The sequence below is a fragment of the Adiantum capillus-veneris genome, chromosome 13 (assembly GCF_014529385.1).
Source record: "Adiantum capillus-veneris isolate H3 chromosome 13, ASM1452938v2, whole genome shotgun sequence".
Taxonomy (NCBI): domain Eukaryota; kingdom Viridiplantae; phylum Streptophyta; class Polypodiopsida; order Polypodiales; family Pteridaceae; genus Adiantum; species Adiantum capillus-veneris.
This window is the reverse complement of record NC_140943.1, coordinates 74942333-74956262: the sequence shown is the minus strand read 5'-3', so window position 1 is coordinate 74956262 and position 13930 is coordinate 74942333. Positions and strand designations below refer to the sequence as shown.

General features: G+C 44.0%; 1 protein-coding gene across 11 annotated transcripts in view; it reads right to left on the bottom strand.

The window, feature by feature from the left end:
• LOC147444267 (uncharacterized) overlaps window positions 1–8171 on the bottom strand; it is a 44916-nt gene extending 36745 nt beyond the window's left edge. For 3 of the 11 annotated variants that reach the window (XM_086526948.1, XM_086526942.1, XM_086526938.1), the window contains exons 1-2: window positions 7896–8027; window positions 7735–7822 (exon numbers count right to left, since the gene is read on the bottom strand). The gene's annotated coding sequence lies outside the window, so the exon portion shown is untranslated. The other 8 variants (XM_086526944.1, XM_086526943.1, XM_086526946.1 and 5 more) reach the window with 7 other exon arrangements.
• Between the last annotated feature and the right edge of the window lie 5759 nt (window positions 8172–13930).

Sequence of the window (13930 nt, the reverse complement as noted above, 5' to 3'; positions counted from 1 at the left end):
GACCTTCATTCACAGTGTTCATCCACTTTGTTTGTGATCACTTGCACTCTCTCATTAAAGAACGGAAGGCTCTCCCTTCCCTAAGTAAAAGGAACCTTGAGCACAGTTCGGAGCACTCATCTTGAGCAAAGTTCAACATTCACTTCCGCTGCACCTAGCATTGGTATCAGAGCTTTAACAGTGTTCTGTATCACTCAAGGAAAGAACCACAAGAACCACAAGAATTTTTTTTGCTTGTTGCAGTCGCACATAACCCAAGATTCTTGGGCATGTCGATTCCTAATCGTGTTTTTGAAGAGTGACAAGAAACCCAAGAAAGAAGGGCTTGTCCAACCTCCCCTTCTGCCTCTTTTCACTCATTGAGAGCGGACCGTGCAATTAGGGGCCGGTCAATCGATGTGAGGTGGGAAAAAGCAACCTTGGTGTGAGCGCAAGGCCGCCAAGGGGTGCGCCCGCGGAAGAGAGCAGAACTCGGGTGAAGAGAAGATCCTTCTCTAACACAGATTGCAAGCGAAAGAAGCACCGCAAGAACCTCAAGGACCTCAAGACCCTCAAGACCCTCAAGACCCTCAAGAACCCCAAGAACCTAAGTTCCTCGTGAACTTAAGAACCCAAGACCACAAGAACCCAAGACTTCAGTGGATGGTCATCACTCGAAGCGGAATGGATACTTCGCTTGGAGGTGGTGAGCATGGGAGTGGCGAAGAAGAGTTTTCCTCACCAGGAGGTTTTTCCGACCCTTCCCATCTACGCCAAAGATTGCACCAGATCCTATGGCAGCTTTCGACAAGATGATGATGGACAAGAAGTTAGAACAAGAAGCAAGAGAAGCAGAAAGAAAGGCAGAACACACAGAAAGAATGGCAGCCATAGCACGTGACCGCAAAGAGTTGTTGCGACTCTTTTCTAACGTGCAGGCACAAATTGCAAAGGATCATGAGAAGGAGACTCTTTCAGTCTCTTCTTTTCCAAAGCATGATCAGGATAAGCATGATGAATTGAATGATAATGATAAGCATGATGATTTGCATGATCAAGATGTGATTATTCACGAGCATGATGATTTGCATGATCAAGATGTGATTACTCACAAGCATGATGATTTGCAGGAAAAAGATGTGATTGTTCACAAGGATGATGTTTAGTTGATACTTTGTCTAGTGAAGCTAACCTCATTGCAGATTCGATCAATCACAATGAACCGATCTTGGCTCTCGAGTCAAGGTCCAAAGAACCCCCACAGGAAGTATTATGTCTTCGAATCATTAGTCAGCACGCATTGTATGAGTGTTTCATTCGTGATCGTTTCCTGTATTTAAGTCAGCGTCTTTATGTGATCCCTTTTCCTAGGCATGCCATATTGTATGTTGAGCACAATTCACTCATGAATGAGCACGGATGTATGCGGATGATTCATGAAAAGCTGAAATGTTTGCACCCAAGGAACTCACATTCTGTCTCTTCCTTGGCACGTCATAGTCGTAGAAAGAGGACAAGAAGGATTGAGCATCAAGCATCGGCATTTCCATTGTGATTTGCCACAGTTCATTGACTTAGATCAGAAAGTCATGATTCAACCCCATTGTTTGCGTGTGTTTGATGAACGGTTTGGCACTCCGTCTATATGTTCATTTGCATTGCATACACGGTTTTTTCGAAGGAATAGTATTTTTCCAGTCACTTTACATGGAATGGGTATGTTCATGTTTTTGTGTTGAAAGTGGTTTCAAGAACTTTTAGCCTCGGAAATTCTTGAAGAAGGTAGACGCATGACTATCGACGAAGTTCAAGCATTGAAAGAGCCACAGAAGACTTTGTCGCTTTCGGCGCGGCCCAAAGAAGCAAGCGTTGCAAACCTTTATGAAGTTTAAGTATCGCATGCCCCACGCATCAGAGTGGGCCGGCGAAGAGTCCTTTCCAGAAATCCGGATGTTATTGGCGATCTCCCTCGACGCCATACAGTTCGGTACCAGTACCTCACTTTGAAAAGGAGGGGATGTCACGTGACACATCCAACCCTATGTGTCCGTGACAAGCTACAACATGACCAGGGTTCAGTTTAGTTCAGTCAGCCTAGATTAGGTAGTGTTCTGGCACTTTTGTGAGTCTGTTCGCAGACCGTGCATGTCCAGGCACTTAGGGTAGATGCATATCCTCTGGTTGCACACAGCATGATTATCAGATTTCCATCACAACCCATCAGGAGCATTTTTACAGTGCATAGACCTATTTTCCTTATTTTTGACATTTTTCACTTATTAGTTTTAAGTGACTTTTGTTGGAAACTAGGTAGGGCAATTTTACTAAGTTTGTATATATAGAAACCTAGCGCTAGCACTTTCTGGCAGAAGAGGTAGCAGGAGCACCTTGCTCAACAAGCAACTTCTCAGCAAGAACCCCCCAACAAGGCCTAGCATTTTTGCAACACAACATCAACACTGGCGTTTTTGCACCATAGATCAACCCTGCACAACAGATCAGCCCCGGCGACCACAGCAGACAGCAGATCCACTGGCGTTAGCAGATTCTACAGCAGTTAGCAGATTTTCCACCGCAGCAGAAGATTTTCAGCCCTAGCGTTTTTGCATCTGCAAGACACCTCAGCATTTTGCAGTTCTTCGCGACGGAATCAGCCCTAGACTCAGCATTTTCAGTTTTCAAATCAATACCCGCAATAGAACCCCCGAACCTCGCAGATGTCACCTTCCCGCAGCAGATCCTCGCCGCACGGTCAGATCCCGCGGAGTTTGCAGATTCAGCCCGGAAAACGCAGATTTCAGCATCTGCGTTTTCAACGCATCATCGTCGCATCGTCGCCATCGACATCGTCATCGACCGAGAGTCAAAATTCAGCAGATAAAGATTTGCAGATTTCAGCCCTTAGCATTTTTAGATTTCAACCGTCTCGTCGTCATCCTCATCGTCGTCGACATCGTCGGCAAGTCCAAGCATTGTAGAGATTTGTGCAATCAACAGTAGACCGCTCTCGCCATAGAGAGTGGGGCCTTCGGAGGAGGGTTTGACAACATTCTGGTGTCGTATTCTTCTCTCTCTATCTCTCAGTCTCAGCACCTTCATTCACAGTGTTCATCCACTTTGTTTGTGATCACTTGCACTCTCTCATTAAAGAACGGAAGGCTCTCCCTTCCCTAAGTAAAAGGAACCTTGAGCACAGTTCGGAGCACTCATCTTGAGCAAAGTTCAACATTCACTTCCTCTGCACCTAACAAGAATTCACTTTTCTTAGGATTCATAAGTAACATGTGACTGTGTAACTCATCGAACACAACGGTCAAGTGACGCCTATGCTCCTCTTCATTTTTCAAATAGTCTATCATGTAAACAAAGAATGTGCCAACAAACTTTTGATGCGAGTGGAAAATCCAGCCCATCATCCTATTGAACGTAGCAAGAGCATTTGTAAGACTGGATGGCATAACTATCCAAGAAGCGTGATTGCTCGCATCGTAGAATCCCGATCAAACATTCCTACAAGCTTGAACCACATTTCGTTGGCAGTCTTCAAAGTTTGAATGGCTGGAGAAAGGTCCTTTGTAAGAGATTCTGCAATGGCCGACATTGCCTTCGCATCAGCTGCATCCCAATCGACACGATTTGAGATATTCATCATCTTGACGGCGGGTGTACCTGTTGTGGGGATCCCTCGTGGGACGAGGCTCCGAGCCGTCAACAACATTCCACAAGCCTTTCCGTGAGAACCAGAAACGCATGATCAAATTCCAATGAGCGTAGTTATTGCCGTTCAATTTGTCGCTAGAGCTCGAGCAAGGGGGGCCCATGTTGAAGTTGCAAAATCTAGTAATCTCGTACCTTCTCGCACTCCAAAAAAAATGGCCGCAAGATCTCCAAGCCACTACACTCGTCTGCTACTCCCAATCTGCTCCGCACCCTCTGCTATCCCTCTCTTCAATTGTAAAGTCGCTCGCCTCGTTGTCTCCCAAACTTCTCCACAATCCGCCTCTCACAAGCTACCAAATCAATTTGCCACCTTCTCCCTCTCTGGATCTCCAACGGTGCCCTCCACAAACCATAGCCCACAACGTTTTAAAAAGGGGGGGGGGGGGGTCAGGACAAGGTTTCAGAACACTCCGGACAGTAAGGCTTGGAGACGTCTCCAAGGGAGCCTGCTTGTGGACAATGGGTTTCAAAATGCAAGCAGGAAGAGTGTGCACAACGCCGCAGCACAGCAGCATTTCAAAACGCAAGCAGCAGAGATGGGCAGCGACAGAGGGTAAGAATGAATGCCAACGACCAATTGTGTGCTTCTCTTCTCCGCGGGACAGCTCCTCAACACCAAGGGCTTCAAGCACGAGACAGCTCTGATACCATGTCAAAGTCGACGATGCGGAAGCGCAGAGACCAAGGGGAGTGAGCACGAGAGAGAGAGAGAGAGAGAGAGAGAGAGAGAGAGAGAGAGAGTCTCCTAAACCAATCAACCTTGGCAATGAATAACTAAATGTGTATACAATGGAGGCAAGGGGTTGCTTGTATAGCAACCTCAATAAATTGCCCTACCCAGACTTTGACAAATAAGTAAAATAAATACCTAAAAGCCAAACTAAATAATGGGATCACATTGGGCAATTCACTTGAGATGCCAAAAAACTCTAACAGAAGAGGTTGAAAATAACCAAAGAAGATCCAAACTTGACAATATGTGACCTCAACTTCGCTGCTTGTCCAAACACGAAGAATAAGATCGTCACCTTTAGCATGCATAGCTTGGACAATAGCTATGACATCCCTACTCACATCGTCAGTGCCCAAGAGTAGGTGCAGGTTTGTACAGAGGTCATTCATGCTTTGAATATACTCTATAAAACCTACGAATTGAGTTTCTATCACCCTCGAGAGGTAATGGGCAGTTCACACGAAAAGCAATAGTTCTAAAAGCATCTAGTCCAAAATCAAGTGCCCAGTGGGTGTCCGTACAACATTGCCACGTCATCAACTTCTACGCAAATTTGGGTAGTTGTGTGTGTTTGCTTTATTTTTAAGGGTTTAGGTTCCTCGGTTGGATCCATAAGTGGTTGGGGGTAAGGATTTTTAATCCTCACCTAATTTATTATTTGGGCCACTTGGAGATGATCTGCAAGTTGGTAAATCCATCTTCACCTTCAACTTCTGCTAGGGTTTGGGCCCTTCGGCCGGGATCTGCAAGTTAGGCTTAGGGAATCCTAACCCTTTGGGTCTTCACTGGCTTGGCACGTCAACAGTTTGTGACAGCACTGCAGTTCTTTTTGAAGTTCAAGTATCGCGGAATCCACGCGTCGGTGTGGGTCAACAAAGATTTCTTCATAGATTTCCCGGAGTTGTTAGCAGACTACACAATAGCCATGCACCTCGATACCAATACCTCGCCTCGAAGAGGGAGGGATGTCAATGCACAGCCGATGTGGAGGATAGTATGTTGTTTGCTCATTAGAGTGGGCATTCATGATGAGTTTGTGACGTGGGGGACAGTTGCATGACTTTTATTTCTGGGGTTGCACTCTTTTTGAGGGCTCTCCTACTAATCCAATTTTCATGCTCACATCCTTGAGATATAAACGAGGGGCTCTCTAGATACTTCCACCAGTGTACATCAGTTTGACTTCCATCCACGGGATGGAGTTCTTACCACGATTTGTAGCATCACATTATGGACTATGTGGAAGGTTCATTGTGCTCACATTCTGGGGTCACAGCGTTCACCCACATCAACCACCTTGATAGCTATTTGAATTGAGTTGTTGCTGCTACATATCAGCATACTCTTCACAGCCAATGGGATACTTCAACGGGCTCCTTTGGGATAGAGGAGTCGTGTAGATACTCTTTCGTTCAAACATGGGTGAGGTCTTTAGTTCTTTTCAATATGGATCAAGGACACATCACCTGGCATTATGCACCTTCTTAGTGGTTTATTATGCACTTTTACTACATGCCACCTTGATGTTTACATAGCACTCAACTGTACTCCTCGTTTTGTACTTCATTTGGGTGACAGGCCATTGAGCATCCCAAGAGCTCTTTTCTACCACCCCAAGAGCTCTTTTCTACCACACACACACACACACACACACACACAGAGAGCAACAAAGACTCCAAAGTTGACAATGAGTGGATAATAAGTAAACACAAGAGGTAGAATGGAAGACCCGCATATCCTGCCCCCAATCAAATGCCCAACCATGAATACAAGAGGGGGGATCCCTGGTGGTCCCTCATATATCCTGCCCCAATCCGATGCTAGACCAACCTATAGGTCCCACGGCATGGTAAAATGGAAAAAATCCTCACAAATTGAGAATTACTCCCCACGGTACCTACGAACTAAGATCCTTGCCCACTTCTAGCCACCATGTAGCGCAATACATGGCAGCATAAACTGGTGTTGTATACCTCACTTAAGGGCGGCCAACCAACCAGCCCATTGCAGCAACACAGAAAAAGCCACTACCAAAGTGCACTCAAAAGATCTTTAGTCATCAGAGTTAACATTCTTAAGCCATTAGCAAATTACGAAAGTTAAGATAAATAAAAGAATAAAAGAGGGCCTCTGAATACCTTGTCATGGCTTTGATGGCTGAAATCATGGGGCCATACAGGAGCCAGCAGCTTTGGAGGCCAGGGGTGGAGAGAGGCAACGTTCTTAAAGTATAATAGCATCATGAAGAGAAGGATTTAGTGGATCGACCAATGGAAGTAACAATTGTGGACGGAGCCTCAACCTTTTACGAAGGATCAGATGAGGGTGGAGCCTTAATCTCCTTGCACAGGTGCAAATGAATTTCAAAAGCCTATAAAAAAAATGATGGGCTCATGTACCAAGCAAGGATAGTAGCAAAAGGATTTTCACAAGTTGAAGGATTCAATTCAAATCACACCTTTGTCCCAGGAGCTCACATGACCACTACTTTCTTTCACCCATGCCAAGATATGGGAATTTTTCCAAATGGATGTGAAATCAGCTTCTCCAAATGGACATCTCAAGCAAGGAGCTATATATAGAGCTAGTCACCAAGATAAAGTTGCCTCGTGCTGAAAATGATGTTTGCACGATCAAAAAAGCTTAGCGTGGCCTAAGACAGGCACCAAGAGCGTGGTACCACAAGACAAATATATTTTTCAAAAGGCTTGGTTGCTTTTGATGCAAATCTGTATGTGCCAAATAGAAACAAAAAACATGCCATTGTCATCTTGTATATGGGATGACTTGATCCTTATAGGTGATTGTGGAGAATGTATCAATGAACTTGAAACAAGTTCAGTTCTGAGTAGAAGATGACAGATTTAGCTATCTTACAAACATTGAAGTTTGGCACACTTCAAATGGCATCTTCATCTCTCATCAAAAGTATGTGGAAGAGATCCTAAAAGTATTTGAGATGTCACATTACAAGGCTACAAGCACTCCAATCAAGATGAAGATTGAGCTTTCAAAAACACAGTCTTCACTCTTAGTCGGTATCAAGAAGTAAAGAAAGCTTGTTGGAAGCTTGATTTCTTTTGTGCAGCAATTTAAACACTCCAGCTAAAGGTTGTCAGTATATCCCATGAAAATGTTGTGAATGCAGTTAAGCAAAAGACGAGATTTGTACAACCCACATGTAGACCCGATAACCAAACCCAACGACACAGTTTATAGTGAAAATTACAAGGCTTCAGGAGGTAAGCACAAAGTAGAAAGAAAATCAACAGTTTACTGATAAGAACGAAGGAAAAAAGTACCTATAAATCATCTAGTGATATGTGCTAGCTTCAGCGGTAGCCAATTTCTAGTAGGGCATAGCTGCTGACCATGAGAAAGCAAAGAAACCTGCAATTCAATGGATGCATTTAGGTGAGAATCGTTGTACAAGTGCTAAATGCCAATAAAGCTCTGCCAAGACCTCGAATGCAGTGTTTGAGCCTGGGAAGGACCACGCAAAAAGTGTTAAAACCACAAAGCCCAAAAGCTCAAGCGCTCTCTCTCTCTCTCTCTCTCTCGTGCACAGCAGAGCACTAAGACAATAGATCGTCAAGCTACAGCTTACCTCGTAGAGTAGCACTTCCCCATTAGTTTGTCCCATAGGATAAATGTAGACACTCTCATTAGATTATTCAAAGTGGTTGCGTTTTGGGCATGCCTTTCAAGGCTTACAAGAGAAGGTACATAGAAGTAAAAAAGAAGGGACATAGAAGTAAATTCTGTTTTTGGCTTAGTGGACATAGGTTGGTTTTAGAGGGGGCGGCAGCACAACAACGCACACGAGCATCTTCATGAGATGGCACGCAAGGATTGGATGAGACGAATCGAGAGTTCTCTGGCCCCACCAAGAAAATGGGCAACAAACCCCCCCCAACCCCAACCCCCTTCCCCCTCAAAAGATGAGGACTTTCGCTCACTTTTTCAATGGGAATGACTGAGACACAGCTTGAGCTTTGACAAGGCCCATCACAGCATATTGCACGCCTAGCAAGATATCTCTTAATTCACTCTGCATGTTGAGGTGATGCAGAGAGATACCACCTCTTGAGAACCAAGAGGGTGGAGGCACAAGAATTCGATGAGGACCCATAGATACTAGCTCAACTAAAAAGAAATACAATAGATGCAAAGATTCTTTGCAATCTTCAACAACTCTGACACCCACCTACACTCGCACAATCGTCCCCATCCCCTCTGCCATTAGACAACGAAAGAGATGTGTGTGTGTGTGTGTGTGTGTGTGTGTGTGTGTGAGAGAGAGAGAGAGAGAGAGAGAGAGAGGGAGAGCATCTCAATAGATTCTCATACAGGGTTTATTTTCCAAATCGTTGATACATAATGGAGAAGGGACAAAGAAGTACAAAGTCTCTTTGTGACTTTTTGGCTAGCAATAATAGCGTGTTGAGAAAGACAAATGCATCGAGGGAGGGCTTCTTGATCAGGTGATCTCATGTTTCACCTCCTTTTTGAAGCCAACAAAGTGGTCAAAACCTTCATCAAAACAAGGTAGTAGAAGATATGTGTGAGGCCAAGGGCAAGTGTGAAGCGGCTCGGGGGTTGCCTATAAGTAGGCATACGGCTCAGTGGAGAGCCATGGAGAGGAAGAAGGTGAGCTCTCGAGCAACGTAGTGTAGGCACCTAGGGGGCAGGTTCGTCGACCTGTAGCAAATCAAGAGCTCTCTTTTGCGGGTTCGCACCAGCCCAAGAATACTTTCATGTTATTGTAGGAGTCGGGTCTCTCTCTCTCTCTCTCTCTCTCTCTCTCTCTCTCTCTCTCTCTCTCTCTCTCTCTCTCTCTCTCTCTCTCTCTCTCTCTCTCTCTCTCTCTCTCTCTCTCTCTCTCAAGCGTTATTGGTCCTACTCAATAGGTGCCCAAGGGTAAAGCAATTTGGCCAAATAAACTAGTAAGGGTGCATGCACACCTTCGGGTTCTCCCCGTTTCTAGAGTATCGACTGGCAAGGTGGTCCATTAACTGCAACACCTGCAAATTCTTTGGCAAGTTTATTTGGAAGATTTGAAACACGTCCAGTGAAGGAATTTCCCAAAATTGAAGCGATTTCAAATTATTTGTCGGCTTCTCCTACTTATTCGGCAAGGCTCATTATTGGAGGACTTTTGCAGAGGTAATCGACATCGGATCCGATTTCAGCAAATTATTTTGAATATTGGTCTTCGATTTGGCACAGCCAAAAAACTAATATTTAACTCTCCCAAATGATTTTCTCATGTTAAACTAATCATTTAATATGGGGAGGTAACAGGGGAGTAAAAGCTAGAATATTGGTAAGGCTGCCAAACCGGTCTCAGCAGGGATCCAAAGGAGGGAAAATCGGGATAAAGGGGGATAGTCTGCAAAAGAGCAATGTGCATCAATGGAGCTTAAAAGACCTAAGGTTCAGCTCCATTAAGACTTCCATAGGCTAAGGTTCCAAAATTTAATTGAAAAGTCCAATGGCCAAAAGTGGGGAAAACTTGATGGTTATGGGAAGACTAAAAAGTCTTCCCACATCCCTAGGAAGGAGGGGGCGAGCCCTAAAGGTAGGGGAAGAGAGAGAAACACACACACATACTCCCAAGCTCTCCCTTTACACAAAGGGAATAATGGACACATGGCAAGCTCCTAGCCCAGTTGCCCCCAATCTCCCCTCAAATCCTATTGGATGGCCATAGAGGTGGACCAATGAGAATTAGGCTAGAGTAAAATTAGTCTAATCAATTTAAAAATTCTTGACAAAAGAACCAAAAGAAATAAAGCTCCCTAGAAGATTATTGGATAGTCTACCAAAGGGTCCAAAGCAGCCCAATGGCTTGCTTGATTCCTATTGGCCAGAAGACTAAAGGTCCAATGAGAATTTAAATAAATTATTTTAATTATCTAAAGCTCTCACAAAAGGGGAAAGGGGGACACTTTTCACAAGACTATTAACTATGCCTCTTAATTGCTATATGGCTAAGCTTTGCAGGAGCCAATGGGAAGCCATCAAGACCAAATGGGAAGAGGGGTCGACCAAGAAGAGAGAGAGTTGGCATTTTTAGTCTAACTCATTTTGCTACACAAACACACAACTCATGTATTGAGCAAGAACTCCATCTCCTTCTCCAAGCATTGAGAAGTAGAGGCCTACACCAACAACTCTTGGCTATGGAATGCAAATCCAACCAAGAGCCAAGCTTCAATGGCATGCTCATCTCCTCTACCATGCTAATTACTAAGCTAAGCTATGCTATAAGAGTGATTATGTGAGGAGAATACTTCTTTCTCATAAAATACATCTTCTTCCTCTTTATCTTTCCTCATTCCCTGCTAGCTCTCACCATCTTTGAAGGTGTGTGAGGTCTTGGGACTGAGGCTAGGTCCACTATGTGTGTTTTTCAAGCATAATTTGGTGCATGAAGCTTCCATCTTCATTGCACCAATGAGTTTTGTCAAGGAACACAAAGATTGTATTGTATAAAAGTCTCCCTTGATGGGAGAAGCTATAATACAAAGCCTTTTTGGAGGGGGGACCGGCTCCATATAAATCCAGTCCTCAACTGTTGTCAATTGTTCTATTTCTCTCTCTTTTCAAGTATTGTCTATGGCAAACTATCTGGGTGTAATTGCTATGTTGCTTTCTCCAACCAAGTACTCTCTCTATGCTCATTAGGAGCTTGTTCTTAATGAAATTCTCACCATGTTATCATTTTCCGCTACACACAAGTTACTAGTGCATTAAATGTTACACTTTGCATCAGGGAGGTCTTACGACCGACCACATTCATGCGTTGGGGCAGTATCTAATCCCATATAACATACTTATTGACGGTGTCATTGACAAAATATTCTAATAGACAATCATATACATGATGAGATGCATGTGGAGCTCGGCCAAAAGCATCATGTGACACATTATGTGGATGTTCATCGTCAAAAGACTCAAAGTGTGAACAAGCCCTTAAAGTCAAAAGATCACTTAATTAATTTATTTGTTTTTTGAAGAAATGTTTGCCCATAGAGTGTTTACTCGCAAGGAGCTTGAGATTGTGATAAGGGAAGTCACGCTCAGACAGGACATTTAGAAATTCCTACCCAACAGCTTCGTGACCCTACAATCAGCCCAATGCAAACTCTTGCCGATAAGACGTTCACTGTTGTGAGGGAATCTCGGCTGACGTATACTCCGAACAAGGCCAATAAAGCTGCAAAGCCTATGGCAAATCCCTTTCCGATAGCAGTTGTTGTGTTGTTGGCTACATCCAAGGCATTAGTTCACTCATAGATGGTGTGGCTCATTCTTGTCATTTCCACAATGCCACTCGCATTATGACTAATAGAGCCATATGCATCAATCGCAAGTCCCGTAGCTATTGTGATGAGCATTCCAAGTACAACAATGGGACAACAACAACAATTCCACGCATTTAATAGGTTTCTCTCAATACAGAAGCTTAGAAGTTGTGGAATGTGCAAGGGCCAGGATTCAACCTAATAGAAGGCCTAGCTTAGCACAGAAGAGCGCTTGTGGAGTAGAGGGCCTTGCCTTCACATAGGGTAGCCAAATTTTGAGAGAATGCGCTTGCGATAGCCATTGCTGCGCTCACCTTATGCCGTCTCTTGCACTTTATTTACAAGTTGTATGAACAACGAACTTGGCCATTTGTTGCTCCCAAAAATTGCTACCATACAACTCTGATACCAATTGTTAGGGAAGTCGACTGCTTCCCATATAGACATGGATGCAAGGGGGGGTGGGGGGAGAGAGAGAGAGAGAGAGAGAGAGAGAGAGAGAGAGAGAGAGAGAGAGAGAGAGAGAGAGAGAGAGAGAGAGAGAGAGAGAGAGAGAGAGAGAAGAAGAAGAAGAAGAAGAAGAAGAGGGCACGAACTGCACAAATGCAAAGAGGAATTTCAATTAGGTTTTAGTGAGCCTTATAAAGGCTCACTTTGTAAAGCCTTATAGAGGCTTTACAAAGAGATTCACACATAGGCGGTTGCCCAAGTTGGGCTAACCCCAATAGCTTTTGATTTTGAAACCCTTGCACCCATTCAACCTCAAGTTGCCTCATGGCCACCTCCTCTCATTGAGGGTCCTCGCACGACAGCTAGCCTGGACGACAACATAGAATTGCTTGATATGCAAGAAATTAGATCAGTATAAACATGCATGTATATTTGGAGTCAAATTTTGCAAAATTGAATGCGAATGTGAGCAAAATGTATGATCTGCTCGTGCAATTTATGCAACAGTCGGCCAAGCGCCCTGTTAATGAGTAGTTCTTTGGCCCTTGTGCTTGGAATGAACACAACACTTCTATAGGAACAAGGCTCCACTCCGGATATGTTGCCCCTTCTCTCTCAAAAAGAGGTGGATGATTTGTTGAAAAACACTAATCCACTGACCTTTTGAGGGGAGGGAAAGAGCGCAACAAAGATACGGTAAATAAATTCATACGAAAATGGGATGGAATTCACGATCTTAGACGAACTCCAGATGCAGTCAAGGCATTGCAAACTAGCCTAACACTAAGGGGTAAATCCTATAAATAGCAAATGTCACTCAAGGAGAAGGGCATCATATCACATACATGGGCGACCTTTGAGAATATGTTTAGAAAACAATTTTTGCCCATCAATCAAACGGACAAAAGCTGGAATACATGGAATAAGTGGTCTATGCATTAGCATAAGACGCTACTTAAGTATATTTCACACTATCGTGATGTGATCCTCACGCTAGAGGGTCTAGACACCTTCCAACAAGTGCATGGGTTCATTCGTGGGTTAACACCAGAGCTTAAGAAGCACGTTAAAACCCAGGATTCCAAGACGCTTGAGGAAGCTATAGTGCAGGCTCATATCCATGATGATCCAGATGAAAAAAAATTGCATAGGACACACCTGCTCGACACTTCAAATACACATGCATCTCATGGTCATAATAAGAGGAAATATGTTGTAGCTACATGTGATGCATCCAAAAATCCCAAGGAGCCATTTTTCTAGTGAGGAGTTTGAAAACGCAAAGAAGCATAATTTATGTTTTAACTGCTTAGAAAGTGGACACGGCAAAAAGTTTTGTCCCAAGGGAAATCTGATGCCAAAGGTAGGGAAAAAGTTATGCACAAGCCAGATATTGTCGATGTCGGGATAAGTGGATGCTAGGAAAGTGTGTGTGTGTGTGTGTGTGTGTGTGTGTGTGTACACCAGGCTAATTAGTGTGACAGATATGTGTTGGGGTACCATGGTAGCATAGCTCCAATGACCAACAATAATTGTCAATCCGGAGTGATAGGCTACCCGGCTAGGGCTTGGAAACACTCACCCAATTAGTGAGCTAGTCATGGCAACAGGAATGGTGACTCTATGAGGTGAACTTCTCGGCCTATGGAGGAGCTAAGCCACAAAGATTCACAATCTCCACATCCGCTTCTCTTCACCTCAAATCAACCCAATCACACACACTAACGATTGTAACAAT